The 17,249-nt window shown below is 37.5% G+C and overlaps 1 protein-coding gene and 1 long non-coding RNA gene across 2 annotated transcripts in view; one reads left to right on the forward strand and one right to left on the reverse strand.

Annotated features, from left to right (window-relative positions):
• Positions 1-837: 837 nt before the first annotated feature.
• LOC141361459 (uncharacterized) overlaps positions 838-17,249 on the reverse strand; it is an 80,564-nt gene continuing 64,152 nt past the window's right edge. Inside the window, exons 2-4 of the long non-coding RNA XR_012367541.1 lie at positions 15,877-15,995; positions 3,784-3,935; positions 838-1,319 (exon numbers count right to left, since the gene is read on the reverse strand). This is a non-coding gene — a long non-coding RNA (uncharacterized lncRNA). The remainder of the gene's footprint in view (positions 1,320-3,783; positions 3,936-15,876; positions 15,996-17,249) is intronic.
• LOC141361458 (leucine-rich repeat and fibronectin type III domain-containing protein 1-like) overlaps positions 6,745-17,249 on the forward strand; it is a 179,893-nt gene continuing 169,388 nt past the window's right edge. Inside the window, exon 1 of the mRNA XM_073862795.1 lies at positions 6,745-7,738. The gene's annotated coding sequence lies outside the window, so the exon portion shown is untranslated. The remainder of the gene's footprint in view (positions 7,739-17,249) is intronic.

Below are 17,249 nucleotides of genomic sequence, written 5' to 3' on the forward strand. Positions count from 1 at the left end.
CCTTGTTACCACTGTGCAGGCTGGTGGTGGTGTAATGGTGTGGGGGATGTTTTCTTGGCACACTTTAGGCCCCCTTAGTGCCAATTGGGCATCGTTTAAATGCCACGGCCTACCTGAGGATTGTTTCTGACCATGTCCATCCCTTTATGACCACCATGTACTCATCCTCTGATGGCTACTTCCAGCAGGATAATGCACCATGTCACAAAGCTCGAATCATTTCAAATTGTTTTCTTGAACATGACAATGAGTTCACTGTACTAAAATGGCCCCCACAGTCACCTGATCTCAACCAAATAGAGCATCTTTGGGATGTGGTGGAACCTCGATGTGCATCCCACAAATCTACATGAACTGCAAGATGCTATCCTATCAATATGTGCCAACATTTCTAAAGAATGCTTTCAGCACCTTGTTAAATCAATGGCACGTAGAATTAAGGCAGTTCTGAAGGCGAAAGGGGGTCAAACACAGTATTAGTATGGTGTTCCTAATAATCCTTTAGGTGAGTGTATAATTGTGTACTCTTGTTATATTGACCACATAGCTAAACATTTTGAATGTTTTGTTCATCAATGACACAATGACTTGCCATATTGATAGGACTGACATGTTCACTGACATAAATATTTACCTTTGAGAGGATTTTGAACAAGTTACAGGCTTTTGCAAGAAAACCATGATGTTGTGCAATTTGTATGAATTGTTCTGAGAAATGCACGCATTATTTTGCTAATTTTAAGAATGATTTAAGAAATACCCCAAAGTGCATGAAACAAACTGTAACGATGACCAAAAATTCAATCAAGTTCAACTAAAGTTGGTCAGTTAATCATTTAAATAGCCAAGTCAACATACATGTTTTGTAGCAAGGACATCTGCTGACTAAATCCTTCTAATACTCAAAAAATTAAACCCAAACCCTTACAGAAAACCTTTAGGTTTCAGTTTGGCTGCATCCATTTGATCCCGACAATGTCTGTATGTATTCTGTCAATCTTTCTAACTTTCTTTCCTTTCATTTGTCACTCAGTCTGACGCTGATAATGGCAGCAGAAATCGCTCTGGAGTGTCCGCTGTGACTCAGCAGTGTTCCTCTGTGATCCGGTTCAGATAATGTCTCTTCTGCAGGGTGTGCGCACAATCAGCCTCGCTTACTCATGCAGTGCAGGTAACAAATTGTTTTCCTTGTCATCTCCCTCTCTCTCTCTCCTTATCTCTCATCAGAATTCTTTGGATTGCTCTGTTGCCATGGCAGCAGTGTGAATGTATCACTGAGATTATTCCCTGTGATAAGAATTCAGAGTTTCTCTCCCTCTCTGTGGGAACAATTTTAAGATAACCTGTTAGATGAGTCCAATCCAGACACCTTTTTTTATTTCCTCACACACACACAGACTCGCAAAGAAAAACACAAATGAGATCTCATGGTTGTACTAACTTGAGATTTAAAAGAAACTGAGGATTTACTAAACAGGGAAAATTAACAAGAGCGCAATTTTAATAAAGCACTGATGGAAGTGGAAACTTATTAAAGGGTTATAGAACACAGGCGCAAAAATCTAATTTCCATAATAATCAACACAATCTACCAAAGGCAGCGTGAATTAGCACAAGGTTTAAGACATGCTTTTAAAGGCGTTAAATAATGATGCCAGTAAATTGACAAGCGCAAACTTTATTAAATCGCACTTCATTTAAATAATCTCCTTTCAGAAATTTTGCTCCTACTGTAAAATTCGCAAATAATATCAGTCACAAAACACAGTCCACACCTTTTCAGTGCAATTTTTCACTGCGTGTCTTCTTGCGTGCAATCCTGTTTTGTTTTTAAAGAAGACTTTGCACCAGTTCAAGTTGCAGGGTTCCCACACCTTGGTTAACTTCAAATTCAAGGACCTTTAAGGACTTTCCAGGTCCTATACTCTCAAATTCAAGGACTAAATGTGGGGACACATTTGAAGTGAGAGCAAGGTTACATTGTGTTACCTTTAAAGATACATTGTAACAGTTTCCTTTCAAGGGAACTTGCGCTGCATCACTGCGGTGACACTTTGGGGACACCTCCAGGGGTAAGTGCATCTGAATGTGTATATCAAATTCAACCAATGGTGAGGCTTAATGACAAAGACAGGGTGATGCGAGAGTCAGGAAGTATATCGCTATCTGAAATATTGCCTAAGACTGCGTTACAGGGACGCAGGAAGTATGGCAAGGGAGACGCAGCGTCTCGTTCCCTTCTCAGGGAACAATAGTTACATACGTAACACGAGACGTTTTCATGTGTCAAACACAACTATGCAAAAAAGCATTTTGGCATGAATCAACATTCAAATACAGAATATATAAGCATTTAAAGTGAACAGTTTAGCACGTGTGCTTAAAAAGTCTAGAATTTTTATGATATCATCCTACACTACACAGGGAATAATATGGATTTTTTCCAGAAAACCTTTTGCATTGAAATAGATTCAAGCACTTTCAATGACCTGTATCTATCTATGTATATTTTCAAAAAACTTCCTTGAATTCCCCCCAGATTCACAAACAGATTCAAGGATTTCAAGGACCTGTGGGAACTCTGAAGTTTTTAGTACATCTGGCTCTTGTGGTCTCCTGCATTCAAGCTGTTTGTCCTAAAAAAAATATTCATTTCACATTTCTATTCTTTAGTTTTTGAAAAGTCTTCACAACAGTATTTATTTGAATTAATGGCATCTTATACTCTTCTTATATTTCAACAAGTGTCTTTTGTCTACTGAGGACTTTCTGTAGAAACGATTAGAAAAAGGTAATACTCAATAATTAAATAATTAATGAGATAATCTGAGCTATGATGAAGCAACATCTAAGCAATAGCATTTTTCTATGGATGAAAAATATTTGCCATTATGTGCATGTTAAATGAACAGTATAATGGATGCAGAATGTAACCTTCTATTGGGTTTTCTTCCCTATTTAATATTATGCATTTTTCTGCATAAATAATGTTATCAACGAGGTCTCCATCATATTAAATATAAACGTTTCTACACAAGACACCTAATGAACACACTTTAAAGCTACAGCTTTACTTCTAAGGTGGAAACAACAGCATGTTTAACCATCTGGCTTGTAACATTGTGTTGCAAATGCATATTTAAGCTTTTACTGTGAAAAACATTTCAACATCAATTGGTGCATTTTTCAGTATGAATGACAGACTGAGTGGCCAGTAGAAGAAAACATGTCAATGTAATAACACGCACACACACACAGAACAGACAGAAACCCACAAAGACAGACACACACAGACAAAGATTTAATGTCAGGTTGCTATTGAGGGGACTGAACTTCTAATAGGTTCACGGAAATGTTCCTGGCTTGCGGCTAAAATACTTTAAGGACAATGCAAAAGGGTGAAGCTTGTGAAAAAAGTGCAGCTCATATTTTAAATAAATACATTATGCAAATGGGGCATGTGCAAATGAAATATGGAGAATACGAGAAATTGCTTTTGAACTTAAATTTCCTCTCGTTCACTTATTACTATAATGAAAAACTTCCACTAATATATATTTAACGCTACTAATTGAGAGCAGGAATGGTTGAGATTTTACTTTAAATAAATACATTATGCAAATGGGGCATGTGCAAATGAAATATGGAGAATACGAGAAATTGCTTTTGAACTTAAATTTCCTCTCGTTCACTTATTACTATAATGAAAAACTTCAACTAATATATATTTAACGCTACTAGTTGAGAGCAGGAATGGTTGAGATTTTACTACAGTGACCATACCTCACATTTCTGTAATGTGAATAGATTTTGTAGATATCACAGATGAAGTTCAGTATAGTAGATGATTATAAAGAATTCTGGCATTGAATCGTCAGTCAGAGCTCGCTGTCCAAGGTCCTGATCATCACCAAACAATGTAGCTCTCCGTGGTCCTGAAATCACAAACAGACTCATAAAGAACCATTATAATTCTTTAGATGTGTCAAACGTATTCAGCTGCTTTTTATTGCTTATATTGAGTAAAGTTCGGTTGTCTTTAAGTCACGATGACTGTCAGAGCATTGAACAGTTAGATGAGGCCTTGAGCGCTGTGGAAAATACAGAGGCAGCAAAAGCCCGAGGCCAAATTCTGATTTTTATTTAAACTTGGAAATAAGTGCTTTTTTACTTTTTAAAACCCACATATCTGCTTATTTTGTGAAGAGTCACTGCCACAAAAACTATTTATTGTTCACTGGTCAAATATAAGTAAATGTGTGACTTACAGTACCATTAAAGCTAATTGTAGAGAAGGTCAGATGTATTCACTGAAGCACATAAGTGGGCGGTTTCCCGGAGAGGGATTAGACTAGTCCTAGACTAAAATAAAAGTAAGAGCTGTCAAAACTAAAAAAAAAACAACTTGCACTGACATATCTTAATACATCAGTGTCCTTTGTTTTGCCTCAAAATGCACACATGTAATGTTTTTAGCAAGGCATGTTTGTTAAAACTAGTTCAAACCAAGGCCTAGTCCTGGCTTAAGATAATCGGGGAAACCATCCCAAGATCCTCACTAACATTTTCAGATGATTTTTAGAGTTTGTTTATGTAATAAACCAACCCAGTATCACGAAATTACGTACCTATAGCCGTAAATTTGTGTTTTCCATGACACTGACACGTTTTTCCACCTCTTTGCGTGAACATGTCACATATTTCTGGTTACGTGTCACTGTCACGTATTTGTTCTCAACTGTTTTCTTACCATTGTCACTTCGGTTTAGGGTTAGATTTACATAAAATGACATCCTTACCTAAACCCGACTCTAACCCATAATGCCGGCGACAATGGTTTAAAAATCACAAAACATAAAAAATAAATCATAAAAAAGGTATAAATCAATGCTTAAAGTGACATCCTAACGCAAACACCAAATCTAACCTTAAACCGAAGCGTCAATGGTTTGAAAAACAGAGGACATAAAAATTTTGAAATGTTTAAATAAAATAATGATTTGTTTCAGGACGTTTTACTCATATTGCTGAACCAATAATTAAATAGACCGTTTCAGCAGTAACAACATAAACAAGCGGCTGTCACGGTCCGCACGTAACTTCCGGTAAACTAGAATAAATAACAACAAAGTTCTTTAAACGTATAGTTTATTTATATAACAAGCAAAAAAAAAAACATAGATTACATAGGAAAGCAAACATTTTTTTATTTTCTACGAGGCATTTGTTCAAGAGATCAGTTTAGCAATTAGTCAGACAAAACCGGAAGTAAAGTTCGGATCCAGACGTGTATCACGTGCGTCCGATGAAACTGTCTATACAATAAAAATCATTTAAAATATTTTTTTCTTTAATGGTTTGAGGATTTTGCACTCAAATTTATACATACATACAGTACAGCATAAGCACATACAGTATATACAGTCTATTTACAATGCACATCATCTGTGCTGACAGACAATTCATATATGACTCACACATTTCTCTCATTATATTATCTTATTAAAACAAAGAGACTGCGAACTTCTCCTTAAAACATCTAATCATGACAAAACATAAAGTCGATGCTTCTCTCAATTTCTTTCATGTAGTTTTTCATTTATCTTCTCATCTTTTCTTACTTTCTATCTCTACACAAGGCCTAAATACATCTGCACATCTGTGAATTCCTGCAGTACGGCTGTGGCATTTGACTGATGGGAGAACAGCGCGTTACTGCATTAGCCACCAAACTCAGTCAAATCATCCCCACCTCCTCTGTCTGAGGAAACAACATTCTGTTCTTCCAGTCTTATTCTGCACACGCAACAGGCAGCGACCTATCCTCTACATGTCAACGCAATCTCCAGCCCTCGAACTGATTTCAGTACTGCAGCTTCTGCAATAAAAAATAATAATGTAGGGGTGTAAAAATGCATCAGTGTGACAATGAAAATTCAATATAGAAATTAACCATCAATCATAATTCCATATATAGTAGCACACGAAATTTCACAAATTGATTTCTTCTACAACACTGCAGTGTTCGAATTATGTCAAAGATAATGGGGGGCGGTCCCCTAGCTAAAAGTATAGTTTATTGGGAAAATTGGGACAAAGAATGGACAGTATCACTTTGTGGCACCCCTAATTTATATTTTTGTGCTTTATAGCCAATTAATAAATTACTTTAAAAAATAACATTTTATAAAAAAAATCAACAATACTTTAATACTGCATGATTTTATGACTTTAATTATACATTTTTCCTAAAATTGCTTAAAACTCTGGGGGTAGATTTGAATTAAATTAATATTTTTGTTGTTACATTTTATAAACATTTTAAACAATCAATGTTTAGAATTACATGTTACTCTTTAAGTTTGGTTAAAAAATACATCTATTTAATGAAAACGTGCTTGCTATTTAATGGAAAGCTGCCACTGTGACAACTTACCCCAAAGGAAAAGCATGGGTTAATTACCAGACACCAGGTCATTGGGGTTTAATGAAGTGGGTTTTTTTTCTAAGCAATAAAAGTGGGAATGTTAAACAAGTCATTAAAGTTTTTTCCTATACAGACTTTTAAAAAATTTAGAAATATTTAATGGAGCCTGACAGCCCCGGTCTACCTTACATATTTACAGTTGTTACAATATGAGGCCAGCTGATTTTATGAGCAATAAAGTATAAGTTAGGCATCATAAATTATATTTAAAACATCCGGTACAATAGGTTTAATATCTGATCGGCAAGGCAACAGACAGCACAGCTGCGAGATGCATAAGCGCAAGTGTTTTCACGGGACGCTAAAATTCCGTCATGGGCATGTGTGCGCGCGCGTGCACGTGTCAAGCTCGCGCACCGGAGACAGAGGAGTGTTGTTGGGTTCAGTGTGCTCAGCTCGGCCGTGAGTGGACTGTTACCGAGCTCCGGATGCAATAGGTCAACGGTGCCAAATTATTTTAATTCGGTTTCTGCGCTCGCTCCCGCCAGATGCCGATTGCGACCAAAAATAAACCGCCTATTAAAAAAATAAACATGGGCGGGATTCCTTTGGCATCACCGGATCCAAAACGATGAAACTGAGCTACATTTAGCGACACTGCTGTAAATATCCATATTTACATTCGTGCTGAACACTGGAAGATATCGGGGCTTGTTCTGAGGGAGGACCCGCGCTGATAGCGCAGCACGCGCCGGTGTGAATGGACGCATTGTCCTTCTTCTCTCACCCTTCTCCTTCATCTGGACGGATTTTCTCTGCATTTGTCCCTCACGGGGTCTTACTTTCATCTTCGTGTAGTAAATGAGACGGTTTGTTGCTGTTTAACACGGTAACACTGGAGGTCTCCTGAGGCAGTGATGAAGCCCGATCACACGTACGGAGAGATGGACATTCTGAAGCTTTAACATCTCTGGATTGCTCGTGATAACTGTGTTTACTGGGCTTTAAAGGCTTGTTTTGGATTAAATCGTCTATACTGATTATCTGTGGTAAATCCGCCAAATCCTGTTTTGGGAGTCGCGCGCGTCTTCGGGATGAGAGTCGTTGCTGGAAATCGGCGTTAAGATACGGGACACATTCTGCATTGTGATGAGATTTCCTAGTTTTTGAAACACACGTATCGTTTTATATAAAAATAAAGATTTTGATAATGAGGTAATGAGACTCTGAAGCTGGAGATTTGGACATCACACCACTGGGGATCTCGTGCGCTTCTCTGAACTTGGAGGCGTTTGATGCTCCGGGACAGAGGTAACGCGCTTCCTTCTGTTATTCTGGTGCATTGAAAGATGATGATGCTGTGAAAGAAAAACATACATTGATCCATACGACACATGCGCTCATATTGTGGAAAACATATTTAGCTATTCACCCAAACATATAAGCGCTTTAAGAAAACAAAAAGGGGGACGTTAAATAATGCGTATTAAATTATAATCTGGTGTTTGGTAATGTTACAGTATGTTGTTTTATATTCTGATGCAGTCTGGGATGTGTGGTAAAATACACGTGCGGTCTGTCGCAGGACTCTGTGCGCATTGAAGGGAGGAGAGACATTTTGTAAGAGATGCTTGTAAAAGTAACTCTCAATTGAAGATTATTGTTGTGATTCAGCAGATGCTCTTGGAGGACCCTTGTGTTGTTATGTTGCGTTTTCAGCTTCTAATAGACCCTCAGCAATCCCTCCAGTCATTAACAGCCATTCAACTTTCACTTTATATCTACAGGCCCATTTCTCTGGCATAATAATGTCATTGGTTTCGAGATGGGATGGGACACTTGGAAAACAAATGTGGTTATGTAACGGTGCGGTGGAGGGGCTGTCAAGTTAATGCTCTTTTGGGTGCATTAGGGGTCTTGTTAGCAGGGCAGGTGGGAATTGCTGCATTCATTTAAACACGGTGTGAGGGATGATATAAAGAGAAGCAGTTTTTGGACCGGTGCTGATGCTGTTATTGGGGCGTGTCTGCGGCTGAGAGCACCGCTGCCACTGGGGGCCACTGGCACATAACTCACAGCCAATGAACTGCAAGTCCTTAACAGATCCACAGTCAACCACCATGGCCCTGAAATATACTTGGCTCTTTAGGACACAAAAAAAACTGTACGAATGCTGCTGCAACAATATTGTGCATATTGTATTTTTAAAAGATAAAACAGAAAAGGTGACAGGTATAGTGATCCTTTGAGGTTATCAGGCAAAAATTGATCAGTAAGGTTAACTTTTGGCATTATTTGTTTGGATTTGTCTTTAATGTGATGATAGATAGGAACCAGTTTGTTTGCTATTTGTACCATTAACCAAAATCCTACCATGCATGCTTTTTTTTTGGACATGTACATCAGTATTACCATGGCATTCATGCTACTTTAATCAACTTTTAATATGAGATTTTTTATATTAATATGGTAGTCATTCTGTAGCATGGTATAGTTTATTTTAAGTGATGCCACAGGGCAGTCGAATGCTTTATTCTGTTTCACCGGCATGCATTATTTCCCCCTAAACGCACCTGACCTGTCAAATGTCTTAAAATAGCCACCAGAGCAATGTCTCTGCTTCGCATCGTGCCGCATTACCATCTTGGGTGTGCTTTTTTATAATTCAACGGCCCATTGTCAATTATTATTCCTTATGTAATATTTGCATCTTATATCATCACTGTACTATAGAACAGTCACGGTGCTTTTTTAATAAGAGTGAAAGTGAAATTTAATTTGATACGGTAAATCATCTGTGCTGTTGAGATTAAACACGAGCTCAATGCGATTCGGTAAGACCCCAGTGCAGTAACTAAAAGTAATATCTGAATACTCGAAACAAAACAGTTTAATCGTTTTAACACATGGTTGGTTAAAATATGGACAAACCCAACCACTGGGTTATGGGTTGTTGTTCCTCAACCATGCATTAAAACAATAAATTTTTAAATTGTAGATATAAACTAAATCTTTGGTGTCCCCAGAGTACATATATGTGAAGTTGTAGCTCAAAATAACACAGATAATTTATTATAACATGTTAAAATTGCCACTTTGTATGTGTGAGCAAAAATGTGCCGTTTATGGGTGTGTCATTTAAAATGCAAATGAGCTGATGAAATGCAAACACTGATCGCCATGATGGTGGTTGTTGAAATTGAAACTCAATTGTGCTTTTCTCTGTACTAAATGGCAGTGCTGTGGTTGGATAGTGCAGATTAAGGGGTGGTATTATTTTAATAAGACCCCTTCTGACATCACAAGGGGAGCCAAATTAATATTTGGCTCCCCTTGTGATGTCAGCCTTTTTCAGTGTGCGGCCCCCTTTGTGTACGGTGCATTCCTTCGCAGCCCCCCCCCCAAAGAAAATTTATGACAAAAAATAGTTCTAAAACTTCACATTTTAATTCAACAAAACATTAAATTATACAAAGTAGTACTGCCTTGTTTTTTTAGGTTTAATTTCACAGAATTCAAGATAAATTAATGTATTTTATAAAAATGTCATAAAACTGGGGCCCCCCTGGCACCATCTCGCGGCCCCCCGGGGACCCTGCACCCCAGTTTGAGAACTACTGTTCTAGATAGATAGATAGATAGAAGCACTGGAGACCCAATTATAAGACTTAAACATGAAAAAAGACATATTTTCATGATATGTCTGCTTTAAATTCAGATCTATAAATAATCCTGTTCGTTTTCTCAATAAGGAAATTGATGATTTATGTAAACATATAAACCTTTCATCATAGTCGACACAGATGTTGTTAAACAACGATATAAACTTTCTGTATAAGGCAGAAGTGAGTGTAATTTCAATATAATTTTTAAAATATTGTGTTTATTACCTGGTGATGAATGGCACATAATCCTCTTACCATAAAAACATAAATCATGTAAAACAGCTTCCACTTCACTGAAGCACCGCAGGTCTCTCTTCATCCTGCAATGAACTTCAAATACACAGTTTTTATTCAGATAATCAAAGATTTATACATCAGTAATCCTGTAATACTGCATTTTAGCGCTGTTTCCAATTTAAATAAAATTCAATCATTGCAGTCTTGTAACTTTATGATTTGATAATAATTTTGCAATGCTATAATTCATCTTCATCGGATTGATTTAGTAGTTCATAGCTTACAGCTCTTTATTGAAATACCCATTGAAAAGATCACTGCTAAAATGTATCTGCAGCCAAAGTGGGCGGTCTGTGTTGCTTTGTTTTGATTGGAGCGTATCGATAAACCAATTACAAATCCAACTCTGCAGACAAATGGACTTCTAAATGCATAAATCCCTTGTAACATTAGAAATGAAATCGGTTGGTGTGTGCGTTGGTCAGCGGGCTGTAGAAAGACACACACGTCTCATTAGTCACCATTACTGCCCACCAGTCTGCAGTTTGTCTTTACAATTAACGATACTGAGTCACAACACTCACACAAACGCACACAACCCTTTATGATAATGCATGTATGCGTCTTCTCTATTATTGTAATACTATAATTAGTAAGTAAACTGCAATGTTCGTTCATCCCTCCCAATTTTAACCAAACCATCAAAATAACAATTATGTGATGATTCCCGATTCACCGATTCCATCGCTGTAACACATTTCCAGAAGATCTCTCGTGGATCACACAAATCCATGTTTGGCATGTGTTGATCTTGGAAATGTGACACATATTGACAGCCTGATTAGTGACAGCTGGATTAGTGTGCAGATTATTTGTTCATGCAAAATAAACAGCTTAGTGATCTAAACCATTCTTTGGAGCTGTAGGTTGGTAAGCGGTATATGCCGTCAGATTTGTCCAGGATGCCGGGGTACACCCCTACTCTTTCTGATATGGATTATGGATTATCCTATTCAGTGGCATGTATATTAGATTTAGTTTTAATGACAAGTGCAATGCTCTGGGCGGCTGACAAATACAGATAATTCTGTTCTCATTGCGGTTGCACATAAACACCTCCTGGGTTTAATAACACACCGCGCTGCTTGTATACTCATCATGTTTAATTCAGATGTGGCACATGTTTCTAACATGGATCTTGGTCGACCGCAACTCAGCATCTGGTCTGAATGTGTGCATGCGTGCAATGCATCCAAGCAGTCATGCATGTTGAAAATCTTCAGGACTTATTGGGTTGTTGTTGGGGTTTTGCTCAGGTTTGGGTTTAATAAAGCCGTGTTGTCTGGTGCCTAGAGTCGTGTAAAGATCACTACACAGATTTAGTTATACAACAACTAGAAATGGGTGAATGAGGATTTTAACGCAACCTGATGTGTACAGCACAGTATGATATACATTGAGCATCATATTAAAGCGGATGGTTGAAGGTAGTGGGCAATAATCCACAATTAGAGAGTTTTGTATTCACGCTGCACATTCACGACGTCTGAAGGGCAGGCATTTATCCTTGTTGGATATTGTCGGTTGATGTATCACAGAATGCTGTAAGCTGTTTTGTGCATGAAGGAAAATCGCTTTAAGCAGCGGATAAGAGGCTGATAATATTGGATAATTCCTGCGGCCTGTGTTAGCATGCGGCATTAGCCGTTTAACAGCACGTGGTTTGCAGTTTGACAGAGAGAGGGATCAGATGGCCGGCAGCCATTAAAACTGAAGTTCAGATGCTATGGGAGAGACTGAGAGCTCGGGATTGATATTCTGAGCGCATGCTTTTAAAATTCCCCGAGGGGAAGTCTGCAACCGGTTGATAACTCGCATGCTGTCAGGCCCTGTCGCCAACGCAAGGAGAAGCTACATGTTTTCGTATAAAACTTCCTTTCAGGAATAATTTAAAAGTTTGGGGGAATTTATTGTACCGGAGGCGGTGAGAGAGAGAGAGCAGGCGTCTAATTAAGACGGAAAAAGACAAAAATATTAACGAGTTGTTTACTAAAGAAAAAAATAAAAGCAGTCAGGGTAACTCCAGAAATGATTTATGTAAGGAATAATTAACAATAGGCCATTAAATAAAAAAAATATAATGCACACCTAAGGTGGTAATGCACAGCGGGTTTGCATTATTTATTTTCTAACAATTTAATGGACCGGAGTCAATTATTCTGCTTATACGGTCACAACACATTATAAGATATTGTTCAGGTGTTTCATTTTATAACATTTAATAGGTTTTTATTCTTAAAATGCTATTGTGAGTAGGACTCATTTTTTTATTGTTCTCATTTCCTTGTTATAGTTTTATATGATCAGAAATTAAGCAAAAACAAATCTGAACAAGCAGTCAATCAGTATTTATTCGTTGGATTAATTTTCTTCCGTTGAATTACACTGTAAAACCTAACAGTTAACTGTAACCTAACTCAAACCATTTAAGTAAACCGGTTGCATTAGGCCATTTAAGTTTTAAAACATATACATTTAAATACTGTGAACTTGAGTCATGTGCAATTATGCACTTATATGTAAGTAGTGTGAACTTAATAATTATGGGTGCATAACTGCATATGACTCAATTTATTTAAGTTCACAGTAAGTTCAGGTGTATGTGTTTTAAAACTAATGCAACCGGTTTACTTAGATGGTTTGAGTTGAGTTGACTTTTAGGTTTTACAGTGTATTTGATTCATTCTTTTCAATTTCTTTATTTCGCTAACACGCATATTTATGCTTTATTTATTCAAATTAATTAATCCATTATTAAAATAAACTTAGCGTAGTGACTTTGAACTGTACAGAAAAACAGAAAAATACAGTCCACATGTAGAACGTTTGTCAATCAAATGAAGCATTCAACAGCTTCATGGTATAAATTTCATTAATTGTGGTAATGCCTATTTTTTGATAATCCAGTGATTACAAATAAAAGCTTATTTTCATTGTCCTTTGAAAAAGAATAGGGGTGTACCCCAACATCCTAGCCAGATTTGCCCATTGGCATACAAATCATCTCCATGCATGATATATACATGGCTATATCACTTCCATATGTAAAGTGCTTTAAGCGCTCTATAAATGAAAAATAAGATCACTATTTGTGACCGCTTGCTGGCAAAATGATCAAAAATACTTCAACATTCTCTATTAAAAAAAAACTTTAAAATGATGTATGATTTGTTGGATTCTGACAGAAAATGACAGAGCTACACTTGTTTGAAGTTTATGGAGTCAGCAAAGTCAGTTTTGAGAAAAATCGAGTTAAAGATTTTTGAGGGTTCAAAAGCAAAAGCACTACATCCATACTTTTAAATCACCAGTAAAACTGATAGATTTAGCACACACACAGTCAAAAACAATATCTATAGGAAAAATATAAGTTCAATTTTTTTCTTTTATTGTGTGATTGACAATAGTCACTTTCACACATACAGTCTTTACTGGTAATTTACTGGTAAATTGCAGTTAACATGTCATGTGTGAACAGAACCTTTCCAGTGCTCCCAATTTACCAGTAAGACAGGTTGTAAGATTAACGGTAATTTACCGGTAAGCGCTGTGTGTGAACGAAAAATATAGCATTACCGGCATTTAGAACGGACGACGCCAGACCGCGCTGACAGATCGGGCCAATCAGAAAGTTTTTTATACAGGTGACACGGTTTCCCCCAGACTGTTTACGGACGTTTCCACACACGTTGCTTAAAAGTCGAGCACACCTGAAGTTAACATCCACATTTCTTCACCAAAGTTGTTTAAAACAGCTTACCATCTAATTGCCAAATTGCCGACGTCCTTAGCACATCATCTGTGAAGCCTAATGTGCAAACGCGCAGGTTCCGTTTGATGCCGCCTAACGCAATGTTGTTTGGTCACGAGCAACTTCGCGACCGTTTGCCACCGATGTTAAAACAACAAAATACAGACCGTGGATATTAAGTCATAACCCGCCGTTTACAAATACGACACGGACGGAGCTCGCCGGCCGCGTGCCACATGTAACTTCCGCTTTCTCTCCGAGTTTACCGATATTTTGATACTAATGTGTGAATGATGTCCTACTGGTAAAAAGACGTAACGTCACTGCGTGTGTGTGTGTGAACAGCACATTTTTTTTGTATTTACTAGTAAATAAATTCTGGTAATTTACCGAAATTACTGCGTGAAAGAGGCTATTGAGACTACTGTACTCTATGATCTACTGTAATGCAAGGATGTAATATTTTTTTTTCAGATCCCCAACAGTTAATCAAACATTCACTTAAGACATAACAGATTATATCTGTGTGAATTCTTGTCAAAACAGATATTTTTAAAACTGTGATTGTATGTGTATATGTATATGGGGGTCGTGTGCTTGCACATATGTGTGCATGCTTCAGATCTGTCAGTCAGCATGAGTAAGATTGATTTCATGTTTTTTGTGAGTTTTTTGTTATTGTTGCTAGCAAAAACCCTTAATCTTGCTTGCGGCACGTTTTCTTAAAAAATGCAATGGAATATGCGGGATATTTATGCAATTTTATGCAATGAAATTGCGGGAACTTACAAAAAACTTGCAGATTTTCAATGATGTTCACATCATATAATCACGTCACTTCAAAACGTTCCCACGGCAATGCGGGGATTATGAAATCATGCAAGCCCTACATATTTTGCACACGGAAATCTGCAATTTATGCTGCAAAAGTGCGGCGTATTTGAAAAAATGCGGGCCCAGCATAAATATGCGGACTTTTGCTGACTATGCGTTGAATCATGCGATCGCAAAATCGCATTTTTCTGGAGGGACTTTTAATAACTCTTTAAACATGAAGCAAGTCCTGGACTTGATTTTCTAATTCCTGCATGTTTTAAAAAGTCAGACGCACATGTGGATGGATCCATCTTTGTATAGGTTAAGCATTTAGGACGATTAGGGCTGGGTATTGATTCAGATGTTCCAGATCGAGCCGATTTTGATTCGCAATCTATCAATTCGATTCTCTATTCAATTTTGATTCTGGGGCGGATTTTTATTTTTTATTTTTCATAGAGATCCCATTCAGAGCGATCTTTAAAACAGACACGGACATGCAGCCGCTTGCCATAGGGCAATACTTCCGGGTTTAAAAAGTTGCGGAAGGGCCACCTGGTGGATGATAGCGGTATTGCGGAAAGACTCGTCATTGGCAGGGAAGCGTTTTCTCTTGATTGACGAGATATCTCGTCAATGGCGGCAAAAGAGTTAAAGATTTGAATTAGACTTGTAATTAGATTAACGTTAATCTTACGTTCAATGTTTGCGGAAATAAATATGAAAAAAAAAATCTATTCGTGGCCTTTGAGAAATACATACTGCCCCATCTCGGAATGAGAGGAGCAACAGGGAGAAAAACTACAGAAGAATAAAAAATAAAATTAAGACAGCGAAAAAGTGTGCAATAGAGTCACATGACTGTTGTGCTGTGAGGGCAGGCGGTTTACAGGGAGAGCCAATCTGTCTATGAGCCTTACCAATCCACAGGGTGTCACGCCTGTCAAAGATGCCATTCATGTGGAAATCAGCGTGAAGGGAAGAAAAAACTGCTCCGGCTTCGCTTTGACATGTGTCTGTTTCCTTTGGCAAACTAAAGCTACAGGGGAGAAAGAAAGAGAGAGAGACCCCATTTTAGTACGGGTGAGAGAGCCTGCACCCAATTTGCCTCCAATCTGCTGATTTCTACTGAAGAGAAGATGCTTCTGGACTGAAAATGATTATGAAATTTAAAAAAATGTTAGCAAAGGAGTAAAATATACAAAATAAAAAAGAAAACATTTAGCACTATTCATTAATCACCCACACTTACAACATGTATTAACGCACTAAACAAGAAATTTCTGATTCATTTCATGATGACTAAAAACTGACAGTTAGCTAGTGTTGACATAAAGTTGCTGAATAAACTTTCTTTGGTTGCTAAACTATTTTCTCATGGACAACAGCAATGTGTCGTAAGTTTACAGGTGTCCATCTTTTATCCTCCATCATTAAAGTTCCACCTGAAATAATGAACCTGAAATATTAATGTCTCACACACACAAACTGTGACTGAAAACCAGACCTGGAGCTGCCCGATAATGAGACTGATTGAAATATTAAAACAGAAAGAGAAAATGACAGTCACAACAGTACTTCATTTGTGCTTTTATTGTTGTGAACGTTTCAGTTTAAGGTCAGTTCAGGTTCAAACAGAGAAATGAGAAATCTTCAACCTTTGCGGACTGAAAATACTCATTTGATTTGAAACGCTCCTCTTTCATTTATTCAACCCTCCATCTTCTCATTTTCCAAATGCATGGGGCGTGAATTAGCGACAGATTCTTGAATTAATTCCCATGAAACCCAAATTATTGCACAAGAGCCCTCGTTTAAAGAAATATTAATTACACTTCTCGTTTACATCAGAGGCTTTTGAACTCACTGTAACATCAATGAATGTCATTTAAGGATACAAATGACAGTCTTATAGGGTTATAACGTCGTAAACATGCTTTATGAGCCATAAACATGCAAAACAATTCTAGCACAAACGACAAAATATGCAGATGCAGAAACAGACACGCAAACAGACTCACGTCCTCGTGTGTCACAGACTGTGAAAGTTTAGAAGGTCCATCTGTTTCAGACGCAACCTCAGATGGTGTCAACCATAATTTGTTTGACGTCAGAGATTGATTTGTCTAAAAGCTGTTTTATGAATTTGAGTTTATTTACAGTTATTGCCATTATTTACATCACCCACCCTTACAAAAAGCCTTTTTTTATGTATTTCTGTAGGCAGAGGTTAATCAAAAATTCAGAATATTGTCATCATACAGTATACCTGGGAAGTAAAGGGCTGTAGTCC

The sequence above is a fragment of the Misgurnus anguillicaudatus genome, chromosome 24 (assembly GCF_027580225.2).
Source record: "Misgurnus anguillicaudatus chromosome 24, ASM2758022v2, whole genome shotgun sequence".
NCBI lineage: Eukaryota > Metazoa > Chordata > Actinopteri > Cypriniformes > Cobitidae > Misgurnus > Misgurnus anguillicaudatus.